Source organism: Chelonoidis abingdonii, chromosome 16 (genome assembly GCF_003597395.2).
Source record: "Chelonoidis abingdonii isolate Lonesome George chromosome 16, CheloAbing_2.0, whole genome shotgun sequence".
Taxonomy (NCBI): Eukaryota; Metazoa; Chordata; order Testudines; family Testudinidae; genus Chelonoidis; species Chelonoidis abingdonii.
In genome coordinates, this window is record NC_133784.1 from 5,289,332 (window position 1) to 5,303,198 (window position 13,867).

Consider the following 13,867-nt stretch of genomic DNA (forward strand, 5'->3'; position numbering starts at 1 on the left):
TCCCCGCCTGCCCTGCAGTGAGTGACAGCTGCTAATTAACTGGCTGCCCCGCTCCCTCCCACCTTCTCGCCTACTCTGTCTCCTCCTCTGCCTCCTTTATCTTATCAAAGCCCATAATTACAATTGCTATTTTGTTTCTTCAAATCAGCAATCAGTGCTATCGGGCAGCACTGGAAAGCCAGCTCCTGTCAGCCTGAAGCCTGAGTGACAGAGTGAAGGAGCTTCTCCACACACCCCCACCCCGCCAGACCACACATTCTCTCTGCCACACACAACACAACCCCAACACATCGGCCACCCCCACACGCCCCACAACAATTCCACCAGTCTCTCTCCCACACACCCTCCCCTCTACGTACACACACCTACATTCATCACACACCTCTCCCTGCCCTAACACAAATGCATATCCCTCCTTCTTCTCATACCACAATGTCTCTCTGCTTGACTCTTTTCCTGTGGGGAATCTCCTGCTAAAACAGGACTAGAAATCATGTGGAATTTAGCTCCTAGGCCAACGCTTCCCCGAAACCATCTTCCCAGCCAAAGTGACCTCTCGGAAGAGGCTGCCCTAAAAAGCTCTGGGAGCAGGAATGTGAAGGGTTAAAGGATCCTTGGTTAACTTCCTCACAAAGTGCACATGCCCCCGGTCACTTTGCTGTGAAACTGACACAGCAGCTGGCCACCAGCCCAGGTCGTACAGTATTTGCTCAGTTTACCAGTCGGTAAAGGCCATTTCCAATGGCTGGATCTGCAAATCTCCACCTGGTCTAATCTGGACAAGTTCTTTTTCCCTGTCACAGCCCAGCAGTGCGGTGCTCACGAGGCTGTAGCCGGGCAGAATGGACTCCAGCTCCCTCTCCCATCGCTGGAGCGGCGCAGGCGGGCTAGAGAGAGCAAACACGTGGTTACATCAGTGAAGTTATTTTTAAAGTGGGTCCTCCCCAACGCCGCTTGCTTGTCACATTAGGAATCCAGGTCTTGTCTAATCCTCTGTTATCCAGAAGATTCTATGGACAACTGAAGAACTGTCAGGACTGACAGTGAAATCTGATCTGCTGAGTGGGGAAGCGATTTTTACCCACACTCTTAGCAAAAGCTTTGCTTGTGCTAAAACCTATCACTCAAAGTTAGGAGACACACTTGGGAGAAAAGCTTTCTCTGTTCAGAGTCAGCAGGGCTGATTCTTTGGTTACGGGCCAAGAAAGCTCCCCAGACCATCTCTCTGGGTCACCCTAGGAGACCTCCAGCAAAGCCAGGGAAGACAAGATTAGATTTCCCTGCTTTCTGAAGTAAAATAAGCCCCTCCCTCCTCCAAAAACCAAAATCAACCAAGAGGTACAAACCCCATCTCCCTTCTCCCAAGCCTGCCCTCGTTGAAGTCAATGGCCAAACTTCCTTTGCCTTGAACAGAAGCCGAATCAGGCCCCGTGTTCAGATCCTGCTATAAGAGAATGGGAAACTCTGCCCACCCCTTCATTGCGTCTTGGCAGACTCCCCAGCGCACAGCCAGCGCAGCAGCATTGGAACCCAACCCCCCCCATGCATAGATCAGATCCCAGGGCAGACACGCAGCCAGCAGCGGAGAAATGAGAGCAGGCTGCACTGACCAGGGGAGATTTATGACAGGCGGTGCGGGGTCAGGGTCAGCAGCGAGCTAACAGGCTAGGATAGCAGGAGTCAGCCAGCTCTGGGTGCCCCCACTCTTGACATGCAGGTTGAAGTGCCACTCACAGCTGTAAAATAGTTTCAGTGGGGAATAAGCCAGAGGCAGTCACACTCTCCCAACCACTCAGCATGACGCAGGAGCTGCATTTATCCCGCATGGAGGGTCCAGCTTCCACTGTCACTAATAGGCACAGAAAACTGCCACCACTTCTTGCCTGCCGTTTATCACTGAGAAGATGAGAGCAGTGTGGTTTAGGGGGTACAAATAGGTACCAGGACACCTGGGTTCTTTTCCTAACCCTGCTGGGTGACCAGGGCAAGTCACTTTCCCCCTCTGTGCCTCAGTTTCCCCATCTGTGAAATGGGACTAATACTTATGCTCATTTGGAGATCTATGGAAGCTTGAGAGGTTTGATTGTTTCTTAAAGGGCTTCCCCCTGCATACATTAGGAAGTTTGGTCTCATCTCCCCTGAAAGGCTCTATGGGTGGCTGGAGAACTGGTCGGTTTATTGTCTCATTGTTTCTTTGGACTCCCCCCCAACCCCGTCTGTATCCATCTGTCATACCTCATCTCACATTTGTGAGCTCTTTTTGTCCTGTGTTTGTGCAGCACCTAGTGCGCTGGGGCCCTGATCTGGGTCTGGGTCTCCTAGTTGCTGCAGTAACACAATTAACAATCCCTGCAGGCACCCCTTGGAATCAGGAGACGCACAACTTGGCCTTTTTCTAAAGCAAGAAACCAACCCACTGGGGATTTCTTTGTCCGCCTGAAAAAAACCCGCAAAGGTCCGAGTCCAGTTATTGCTGCTCCTCTGCAGGCCGCCGATAGCGAACCAGGAGAGTCAAAACACTCAGCCTCTGGAGCGCAGCTCGTTTCATGGCTTCTCAGCTGGTATAAAAGGGGCGTCACGGAGGTCGAGGGGCTGATGCCCCCGCAGCCTAAGGGCAAAATTCCGCTCTCCAAGACCTCATTGCACCCGCTGGGAACTTCAGTTTTATAGATATTAAGACCAGGATAGACCATTGCGGCCACTAGTCCGACCTTCTGCGTAGCACAGATCAGAGCTCAACCCAGCGATTCCCTAGGAATGGGCTGTTCCAGGGTTAATTCCCCACCCCTGTGAAAAACATGGGCCTTATTTCTAGTCTGGCCTTTCATCTTCCACCCCCTGGATCCTGTTCTGCCTCTGCCAGGTTAAAGAGCCCTGGGCAATCAGCATTCTCCTCCCCATGTAGGTACTTCGAGTCCAGAATCGGGTCACCTCTTGCTGTCCGACTGGTTCCTGATCTCGTGGCTCAGGGGGCCTTTCCTCATGGGCAGGGATGCAGAGATCAAAGCCGCCCCATGTGCCAAAACTGCTGTGGGCTGGATGGGCACAACTGGGGATCAAGGATTCCCCCATCCCAAGCCATAGTACCCCCTTTTGGGGGATGTCTACACTGCAGTAGGAGGTGTGACTGTAGCACGGGTAGAGACACCTGAGCTGGCTTTGACCTAGCAATGAGACCATGGCAGCAGCACGGATGTCAGTCTGGCTAGCGACCCAAGTGAACACCCAGGGAGCTGGGCGGGTGCATTCAGCCTGCACTGACTTCCGGGGCTGCCACACATTCACGGCTCCTGGCATCCGTGGTAGCTCATTACAGCGAGCAGGTATGGCTCTGTGTGCTGCATTCACGCTGCAGGGAGGGATGAACCAGTCCTGCCCCATCCCGGGGACAGGGAAAGGGCAGCACAAAGCCCAGAGCTCACAGCACTGTCCCCTGAGAGAGGAAGGGCCAGCAGGCGAGGCCGCTGGGTCAAGATGCCTGGCAGATTCCCGGGCTGGGTGCATGGCCCTGGTTGGTCCCCAGTCCACGAAGGCCCCAGGGCCGCACCTAGAATCTCCAGGGAGTTTTGTTTTCCAAAAAGGCAGAGCCACAAACCAGTCCCACTGGCCCCGGCTGGGCCGGGCTCCCCAGGGGTTCTCCCTGTCTCACATCTTCCTGCTTCAGGGCCTTCTGCAGGGCTCTGCCCCACTCCACTCACTGAGCACGGCCTCCTACTGCTTCCTCCGGGAGGCCCTTTTCCCCAGCAGCTTCCACTGCCTACCCACCGAGCGGACTATGGCAGCCTTTGCCAAGGGACTCCCAGCTGCGCCCACTCCCCGTTCCTCTTGTGGAACAGTGCCCCAGGACTGCCCTTCCCCCCAGTGCCTGGCCCCAGGACCAACTTCCCCCCGACCCCAGAACCAACCAGCACCTGGCCCCAGGACCATCTTCCCTCCTGGCCCCAGAACTGACCAGCATCTGGCCCCAGGACCGACTTCCCCCCCCACCCCACCAGTCCCAGAACCGACTGGCACCTGGCCCCAGGACTGACTTTCCCCCCGCCCCACCAGTCCCAGAACCGACCGGCACCTGGCGCCAGGACCAACTTTCCCCCCTGCCCCATCGGTCCCAGAACCAACTGGCATCTGGTCCCAGGACCAACTCCCCCCACCACCCCACCAGTCCCAGAACCGACCAGCACCTGGTCCCAGGACCTACTTCCCTCCGCCCCATCGGTCCCAGAACCGACCGGCACCTGGCCCCAGGACCGACTTCCCCCCGGTGCCTGGCCCCAGGACTGACCTTCCCCACCGGTCCCAGAACTGACTGGCACCTGGCCCCAGGACCAACTTTCCCCACCGCCCCACCAGTCCCAGAACCGACTGGCACCTGGCCCCAGGACCGACTTCCCCCCGGTGCCTGGCCCCAGGACTGACTTCCCCACCGGTCCCAGAACGGACTAGCACCTGGCCCCCGGAACGACTGCCCCAGCCCCAGCCCTGGCCCAGTGCCTGCCCCATTGTTCCAGGGCCCACCCCAAGAGTTAGCTCTACTCCTCATAGCTCTGCTCACCAGCCACAACCCAGCGAGTCTGCTCTCCTCCCTAGCCAGCTCCTACCTGCTGAGCTTCCTCCCTTTTTAAGACCTACACACAGCAAGGCTAATCCAACCGGGCTGGCTAACCTCAGGCCTCCTGGCCCTGACAGGCGCGCACAGCTGGCACTCATCTGCTGAGCGGGCACGCACACACCCAGACACAGGGTGTCGACACACTCCTGTGCCAATAGACCCCCCCATTGTGATCCCCCTGGCACGGCCAACCCCGGGCACATGCTGTCATATTCACACTAGTGTTGCAGTAGTGCTGAGAGCCTAGCCATGCCAGGGGCTGTACCCCAGAGCAGGAGACACCTGAGAACCCTCAGGTCCCAGTGCCCTTGGGTTGGTGCCTCCTTCTGCCCTCAGCTCCTGGAATCTGCAGGCCAAGGGCTCCTGGAGCCTTTGAGCCCAGGAGTCCCTTGTGCCCTTGGCTTCTCTTTTCTACGGGCATCTGCAGACCAGTGTGGGTCTCACCGACTTCGACCCACCCTTGGGTTCTGGCGTCTCTGGGCCTGACTCTTCTGGCCCCCGTGGCAAGAGTGAAACACCCCAGCTCCAACCGCTTCACAAAGCGTGTAATGTATCCGCCTGCCGCGAGCCACCTAGACACACGTGCCAGTGGAGCGAGGAGCCACTGCCCCACAAAGACGGCAGCCCAGCCTATATTGGACAAGCTAGGAGACTGCAGCATCTCCAGTGTCACGCTCAGGGTTCCTGGGTCATCGTGAGCCCTCACAACCATCATTGTGTGTCCAAGACCCCACAGCTGCTGTCCAGCAGCCAGAGGCGTTAGTCTGGTGTCCCGTGGAGCCACTGTTTCTCTGTTAGACTCTTAGTTCATCTCCTGCCAGTGCCAATTCCACCCTCCCCAGGTGTTTGCCGTACCAAGCAGCAATTGCTGAGGTAGTGATGTGGCAGGCCAAGATTTAGATCCCAAAAGGGATTCCCTGCTCTGCTCAGCGGGCAGCTGCCATGCAGAGGTGTGTGACCTGTGTGTGTGTGAAGCCAGGCCTTCCACAACCTGAGACTATCATCAGAAACACCATCTATGCATAGAAACAGGGAATCGCCCATGTACGCACAGCAGTGTAGACACGTACAGGTTTATAACAGTCTCCTCCATGTGCGGAATCTCCCATGTGGGTGCACACACATGGCGATCTGAGCTTATGCGTGCAAGAAAACTCCCCTGCACGTATAGTAATGTCTGTACAGCACTTTGAAGATGGTACAAGCGATTTGGGCTCCGAGTGAATGACAGACAGACACACACACAATTTTAAATTGTGTTCTAAGGGGTTCATGAAACACCCAAAGAAACTCCCCAAGTGAAGATCCTAGGTCAGGGACTTTTCCCCTTCAGGCAAAACATCATCAAGAAGTTCCACTTTACCGCCCCTTAATATTAGGGTGACCTTCTGGAAAAAGCATCTTCAAAGTAAATGCTAAAAGCAACCTCTTGGCAAAGAGGTAGATGATTTTCCCCAGCCAGTTCTGCCTGTCTCCACACGGTGGCATCAGTAATATTAGGTAGGCATGGAGCAGAATCCCACAAGAGAGCTCTGTAGCTAGCTGTTTGTCCCAAGGACGTGCAGGTGTGGGGTGGGGGTCCCAAGATGGGGATCGTTTCCCTTCCCAGTGCTCCTGACTCAGCCCCAGCAGGATCCGGGAGCTGCTGTGCGCTGCATCAAATGCCAGGCACCGATTCCTCCTCCTAGCAGTCCTGTGGCAGGCACCTTCCTTGGGGGAGTGCAGGCCATTAGCCGTGCAGGCGCTATGCGCTTCCAGCAGCCAGGGAATCTGATCCTCGTGGAAGTGAGGAGCTGAAAGCATCAGCAATGGGGTCAATTCTTTCCCCAGATGCAACAGAGTCCAAGGGAGCCGCAGGCAGTATCTGGGAGCAGGATCCGGCCGAGCACAAGTAGGTGCTCTGCAAGCAAACAGCTGAGTTGATCCCCCCTCAGTCCCAGCCTGCAGCCTCCTGGCCCACTATTCCAGCCCTAGGCTCCCTCCCAGCTCTTTTGCATGCCCCTCAGTCCTGCCCTGCAGCCCCTCTGCACCTCAGCCATGTGCCCCTCACGCCTCAGTGCCAGGACAAGAGGGAAAGCTGGGGCCAGGTTGAGAGCTGCAGCGTTTCCCTGCAAAGGGGAACCACAGGACAGAGCGGCAGAGGAAAGGCGCTAGCAGCCTACGCAGAAATGCTTCCAGGCCAGAGAGCGCTGGCAGGGCCTGCGTGAAGGGCCACAAGTGGAAACCGGAAACACTTGGGCAGAGATTGCTGCTCAGGAAGGATCCTACAGCAAATCACCTGGCAAGATCCGCAGGAGGGGGAGTGCTGACTAGAGTCACTCGCAGCCGGGACCAGCCTAGCACGCTCCCTACAGGCTCAGCCAAGGAGGCACCCCATGGAGAGCAGCCCCCCAAAGCTCCTTCCAGCCGAGAGCAGCCCAGTGCCGCTCCTACCAGCTCAGCCACTGAGAGGCGATTCCCAGCAGGGCCCAGGCGACTGCCATCCAAACCACCCATGTTCCTACCAATTCCCAGCCAAAATCAGCTCAGCGTGACTCCTGCTATCAGCTCACCTCTTCGATCAGCTTCTGACAGAGCCGAGTGTCTCAGCGGCAGCAACGCCCAGGTAGCACACACAGAGGGGGAGTCCACACTCGTGTCTGGCCATCCGCGGGTGGATCCTGCCACACTGCAGGGTTCTACTGTGACTGCTCCACTGATCACCATGAGGAGGAGTGGAGAGGTACCCTCAGCTGGTGCAGCCTGCCCGGTCCATTCAGCATGCCCAGCAGGTGCCTTTGACCTGGACCATCTCACACCCTAAATTCAGACAGCCAACCTGAGCAGAAAGCTCTCTGCCCCCACTTTGTAAGCCACCTTTTAGGTAAATGGGGAGATCTCAATGTTTCAGGAGGATGGAACGACTGGAGGAGTTACAGAAAGGCCATGGGCCTCAGATGAGGTGGCCTCATTTGAACAACATATGTTCTAATACGGTGTTGACACAGACGCCAGGGAGGCATTTTTCTTAGTGTGGCAGGACATTAGCACTATGCAAAGTCTTTGCAGCCCACATTAAACAGATTAAAAACTGGGTAACTGATAGCTCTCAAAACCAAATTGTAAGTCGGCATCATTATCCAATAGGGGGGAGGGGTTAGGGGGACCCTAGTGGGGATCTGTTCTTATTCCCAATGTTACTCACTATCTTTATCAATCACCTGGAAGAAAACGGTAAAATTTGAAGATGACACAAAAATTGGCGGAATGGTAAAGAATGACGAGACTGTTATACAGACCAGCCGGGACCTCTGGGTAAGATGGTCTCATCTGAACATGAGTTTTAACACAGCCAAATGCAAGGTCAGACATCTAGGAACAAAGACTGTAGGCCACAGTTACAGGATGGGGACTGCATCCTGGAATGCAAGGACAGTGAAAATGACTTAGGGGTCATGGTAGAAACCAGCTGAACATGAGCTCCCAGTGTGACCCTGTAGCTAAGAAAACAATGCGATCCTGGGATGTGGAAAGCAGAAAAATATCAAGCAGCGACAGAGAGGCGGCATTACCCTCGTATCCGGCATTAGTGAACCCATTACTGGACACCGTGTCCTGCTCTGATGGCCACACGTCAAGAAAAGACGTTGACAACCTGGAGAAGGTTCAGAAAAGAGCTACAGGAACATTCTGAGAACTGAGAAAACTGCCTCATAGTGAGAGACCCAAGAAGCTCAATGTATTTGATGTATCCAAGAGAAGGTTTAGAGGTGGACACTGTGACCAACTCAAGTCCCTGCATGGAGAGGAAATTTCTGCTAGCAGAGGGATCTCATTGCACCGCAAGCCCCTTCTGACAACAAACATGACTTCATGATCTCAGGATGGGGGGACCAAAGCCTGAGCCCACCCAAGTCTCACTGCCGTGGGGAGGGAGGGAGGCAAGCCCGAGCCCCACTGCTCTGGGCAGGGAGGCCAAAGCTGAACCCCTTGGGCTTTGGTGTCGGCCCTGAGAGTGGGGCTCGGGCTTCAGTTCCGAGCCTCAGCAAGTCTAAGCCAGCCTGGCGACTCCATTCAAAGGGGGTCCCACAGTTTGAGAACCGCAGGTCTAACGCGATCCACTGAAAGCTGAAGCTAGACAAATTCAGACCAGAAATAAGGCAAACATTTTTAAGTGACAGTAATTGGAACAACTTACCAAGGGTTGTGGTGGATTCTCCATCGCTGGCAGCTTTTATATCAAGATGGGATGTTCTTCTAAACACTCTGCTCTGGTTCAAGCAAGAATGAATTCAGGGCTGTCCAATGGCGCAGGTTCCGTAGCTGGTGAGACTAGGTGATCACAACAGTCACTTTGAATCTATCAAACAAAACATTCTGCAGGAACATGTTGATTTCAACGACATTTTTCCCAAAAACAATGTGGCAATGAATCATTTGAACTTTCCCCTTTTGCTTCAATGAGGCAAAGACGTTTCATTTTGACTTGAGAACTTTGATTCATTTCATTTAGAAGTTTGTACTACATTAAAATCATAATTTTAATAGTTTATTGGGGCTTAAATCGTTCTTTGACGTTATTGCAATGAAACGGTTTTACCTGATTGAAACAAAACGAGTCAATGTTTCAGGGTTGTATTTTTTTGGAACCTCCAAGCCAAGAGAAATTTCAGCATTTTCATTCCCGTTCGGAACAAAAACAAAAGCCAAATGTTGGAATTTCCCAATGAACAGAAATTCTGTTTTCTGACCAGCTTTCCCACCTCTTCCCACATAGCGCAGTGCCTAAAGCAGGGGTTCCCTACCTGCTGTGCACACGGGAAGGGCGTCTCAGTGTGGAAAAGGTTGAGATCTCCTTGCTTAGAGACCCTAACCGTGCGGAAGGTGCTGTACACGCTCATAGTCAGAGAGAGTCTCTGCTCTGAAGGGTTCACAATCCAAACAGATAAAAGACGCATTGTCATCCCCAGGGCACAGATGGGCCCCTTTTGCCACTTGAGCTAAAGAAGACTCTCCACTAGCAGTTACCAACATAGGGCCTATGACACAGAGTTGAGCAGCTCTCATGCTAACCAGGAGAGGGCAGTGGTGCCTCACACGGTACCAGGAGAGGGCAGTGGTGCCTTGCAACAGGTGATAGCTAAAACGCCACTCACCCTCAGGACAACGAAAGCTCCCGGGCTCCAAGGTCCTTCCGATTCCGTGGTGTGGCTCCTTGTGCAATGGCCTTTCCCGCAGAGAGAATCGCTGTGCCTTGGCGAGATGGAGACGGCAGCTCTTCCGACCCGAGGGCACTGGGATGCTTTCCGACTGCCCCAAGGGAATGCCAGAACTGGGCAGTTGCACACAGGACAGGAGCCTTCAGGCACGGAGACCTGGACACCACACCCCCAGCCTGGATGCTAGGGAGCAGTGGGTGGCCAGTGTCACGTTAAGTGACAGTCTCTACCCACTTCCCCCAACTTCACACATGCTCCTGAGGATGCCTCCCGAAAGACAAGTGAAGGGCAGGGAAATCGGGGCCTGGGGCAGGTTTCTGGCTGGGCTAGGGCAAGGTTTGGGCCATCGCCATCCAAAGCCTACAAGCCCCTCAGTCAAGAGAGATTCCTGCTCTCCATCCTCCCGCTCCAGCCTGCCGAGCCTGTACAAAGGGACCCCGGCGTTAATGGTGCGTTTCAGCGTCAACGGCAGCTTGTCCATGGCTGAGCAGAGCTGAGCGCCCCGGGCGTTCCTGCTGCTTTTCATTAACACTCCTCCGCACACAGGTAAGGGATGCCTTTAACACACACACAAACACCCCCCCACCGGTGTGATACATGGGAATGACCTTGTATTCTCTACCCACAGCACACAGCTGGCCCCGGGGCAAAGCACACAGGGCGGCTCTGGGCTGGGGGGCACGGCTCCTCCTGCTAGTTACTAGCGATGCGTAAGTCATGTATGCCACACACAATGGGCCCATCAGGCCATGAGATCCCAGCCTGCCCCCTGCTCTGCTCCCACATCCCTGCGGTGCAGTAGCCCCAGGTAGCTCATTCCCTGGCTTGCTCCCCAGTCTATCCTTTAGGGCTTTACCCCAGGCCAGTAGACTCCCTTGGGACCATAACAGGGTTCAAAAAAGAACTAGATCAGTTCCTAGAGGTTAGGTCCATCAATGGCTATTAGCCAGGGTGGGCAGGGATGGTGTCCCTAGCCTCTGTTTGCCAGAAGCTGGGAATGGGCGACAGGGGTTGGATCACTTGATGATTCCCTGTTCTGTTCATTCCCTCTGGGGCACCTGCCATTGGCCACTGTTGGAGGATGGGATACTAGGCTAGACGGACGTTTGGGCTGACTCAGTTTGACCGTTCTTATGAGACTATTGACTATTATGCAACTATTATGAAACTGCCCGGCGGTGTTCCTGAAGCCCAGCCTTTGTTTTCTCAATTCCATCCTGCTCCCAAGAGTCACTGGCTCTCGTTGCGCCAGGTGCTGTACCAACACACAGGAAAGCTCTGTCCCCTGTGTACCCTCCAAACAATGATTAAATCAATTCCTCCCCCGCCTGGGAAATTGCCTCCTTCCAATATGTACAAGTTATGTTCCCCCCTTAGCCAAGCATGACCTGGGGCAGGTTTATGGCTGGGCTAGGACAAGGTTTGGGCCATCGCCACCCAAAACAGCCCTTTTAACCTCTCCCCACAAATCAGACCCTTCAGCCGACAGCTCATTTTCCGTGCTCTTCTCTGAACTCGCTCCCAACTCTAGGATTTAACTGGGCAGCTACTTAAGCATCAGAGTAAAAAAAAGGATTAGACGATACATGGTTCTTGCCTCCGTCCCAGGGTTAACATAATCAACAGATTGGGAGCTGGGGAGACACTTCTCCCTAGGATATATTGGCAGGGCCTTGGGGGCAGGAGGGGTGTTCCCCCATTCACTGTTCAATAGTTAGTCTAGACTCTATAGTAACGTTATCAGCATTGTTTAGGCTCGGTATTGTTCAAGCACCAGATAAGTAGGTTTACACTAAGCAATCCCGGTGACGACATTGTATCTGTGCGAGGTATTGAAGTTGTGCTGCAAACAGCATAGTTTGGATCATTTCTGAATTTCCTGGGGGATGGATTGTACGTCGTACAGTTGGTGACGTTCCCGTAGGTTAGATTTGGCAAAGCAGCTCCCCAGGCATTGGCTCAGGGGTTGGGGCAGCCTTGCCTTGTCTTATCGACTCAGTGGCATTGGGGAGGGACACGTTATTAGCCTGTAACTTGGGGGGCAATCACACGCCAGCAGGGCTCCCCTCTGCCCGGGGCGCGAACACGCTCAGGGCCATGTTCAGCTCTAGCAAGTTAATTGATGGAATCCAACGACGGCGCTTTAGTCTTTGGAAATGAAGTTCATTCTGGGAAACGCAGCAAGCTCCCAGTAAGCTCCGAGCTACCGCGCTCAAAGAGCAAACCTGAGCTCGCACTACAAGTCTCCAGAAAAATCACCTTGCCAGAGCCATCAACTCCTAACAGCACAGGCGGACTCTTGCCGTCAGAAGGCCGAGCCCTTCAGCACAAGTCTGACTGTCTAGTGGTATGGACCCTGGTCTTCAGAAAAGCAGACTTTGACTCCCTCAGGGAGCTGATGGGCAAGATCCCCTGGGAGAATAACATGAGAGGGAAAGGAGCCCAGGAGAGCTGGCTGTATTTTAAAGAATCCTTATTGAGGACGCAGGAAAAAAACATCCCGACGTGTAGAAAGAACAGTAACTATGGGAGGCGACCAGCTTGGCTTAACAGTGAAATCCTTGCTGATCTTAAACACAAAAAAGAATCTTACAAGAAGTGGAAGACTGGACAAATGACCAGGGAGGAGTATAAAAATATTGCTCAGGCATGCAAGAGTGAAATCAGGAAGGCCAAATCACACTTGGAATTGCAGCTAGCAAGAGATGTGAAGGGTAACAAGAACGGTTTCTACAGGTATGTTAGCAACAAGAAGGTGGTCAGGGAAAGTGTGGGCCCCCTACTGAATGGGGAAGGCAATCTAGTGACAGAGGATGTGGAAAAAGTTAATGTACTCAATGCTATTTTTGCCTCTGTCTTCACAAACAAGGTCAGCTCCCAGACTGCTGCACTGGGCAGCACAGCATGGGGAGCAGCTGAGCAGCCCTCACTGGTGAAAGAACAGTTAAGGACTATTCAGAAAAGCTGGACATGCACAAGTCCATGGATCCAGCTCTAACGCATCCAAGGGTGCTGGGGGATTTGGCGGATGTGATTGCAGAGCCATTGGCCAATATCTTTGAAAACTCGTGTCGACCGGAAGAGGTCCCGGACTATTGGGAAAAGGCAAAGATAGTGCCCATCTTTAAAAAAAGGGAAGAAGGAGAATCCGGGAAACTACAGACCAGTCAGTCTCACCTCAGTCCCTGGAAAAATCATGGAGCAGGTCCTCAAGAAATCAATTTTTAAGCACTTGGAGGCGAGGACGGTGATCAGGAACAGTCAACATGGATTCACCAAGGGCAAGTCATGCCTGACCAACCTGATTGTCTTCTATGATGAGATAACTGGCTCTGTGGAGATGGGGAAAGTGATGGCTGTGATATATCTTAACATTAGCAAAGCTTTTGATAGGGTCTCCCACAGTATTCTTGCCAGCAAGTTAAAAAAGTATGGATTGGAAGAATGGACTACAAGGTGGATAGAAAGCTGGCTAGATTGTTGGTCTCCACGGGTAGTGATCAACGGCTCGATGTCTAGTTGGCAGCCGCTATCAAGCAGAATGCCCCAGGGGTCAGTCCTGGGGCTGGTTTTGTTCAACATCTTCCTTAATGATCTGGATGATGGGATGAATTGCACTCTTAGCAGGTTTCTGGATGACACTAAGCTAGGGGGAGAGGTAGATAAGCTGGAGGGTAGGGATAGGGTCCAGAGTGACCTAGACAAATTGGAGGATTGGGCAAATGAAATCTGATGTGGTTCAACGAGGACAAGTGCAGAGTCCTACACTTTAGGAAGGAAGAATCCCATTCACTGCTACAGACTAGGGACCAAATGGCTAGGAAGCAGTACTGCAGAAAAGGACCTGGGGGTCACAGTGGATGAGAAGCTGGATATGAGTCAGCAGTGTGCCCTTGTTGCCAGGGCCAGCGGCATATTGGGCTGCATTAGTAGGAACGCTGCCAGCAGATCGAGGGAAGTGATTATTCCCCTCTATTTGGCACTGTTGAGGCCACACCTGGAGTATTACATCCAGTTTTGGTTCCCCCCACTACAGACGGGATGTGGACAAATTGGAGAG

General features: G+C 53.6%; 1 long non-coding RNA gene across 1 annotated transcript; it reads right to left on the reverse strand.

Annotated features, from left to right (window-relative positions):
- Positions 1–728: 728 nt before the first annotated feature.
- Positions 729–9,947, reverse strand: LOC116833932 (uncharacterized). The gene is made up of 3 exons (XR_004375824.2): positions 9,745–9,947; positions 8,787–8,948; positions 729–887 (listed from the first exon to the last, which is right to left on the reverse strand). It is a non-coding gene; the product is annotated as an uncharacterized LOC116833932 (long non-coding RNA).
- Between the last annotated feature and the right edge of the window lie 3,920 nt (positions 9,948–13,867).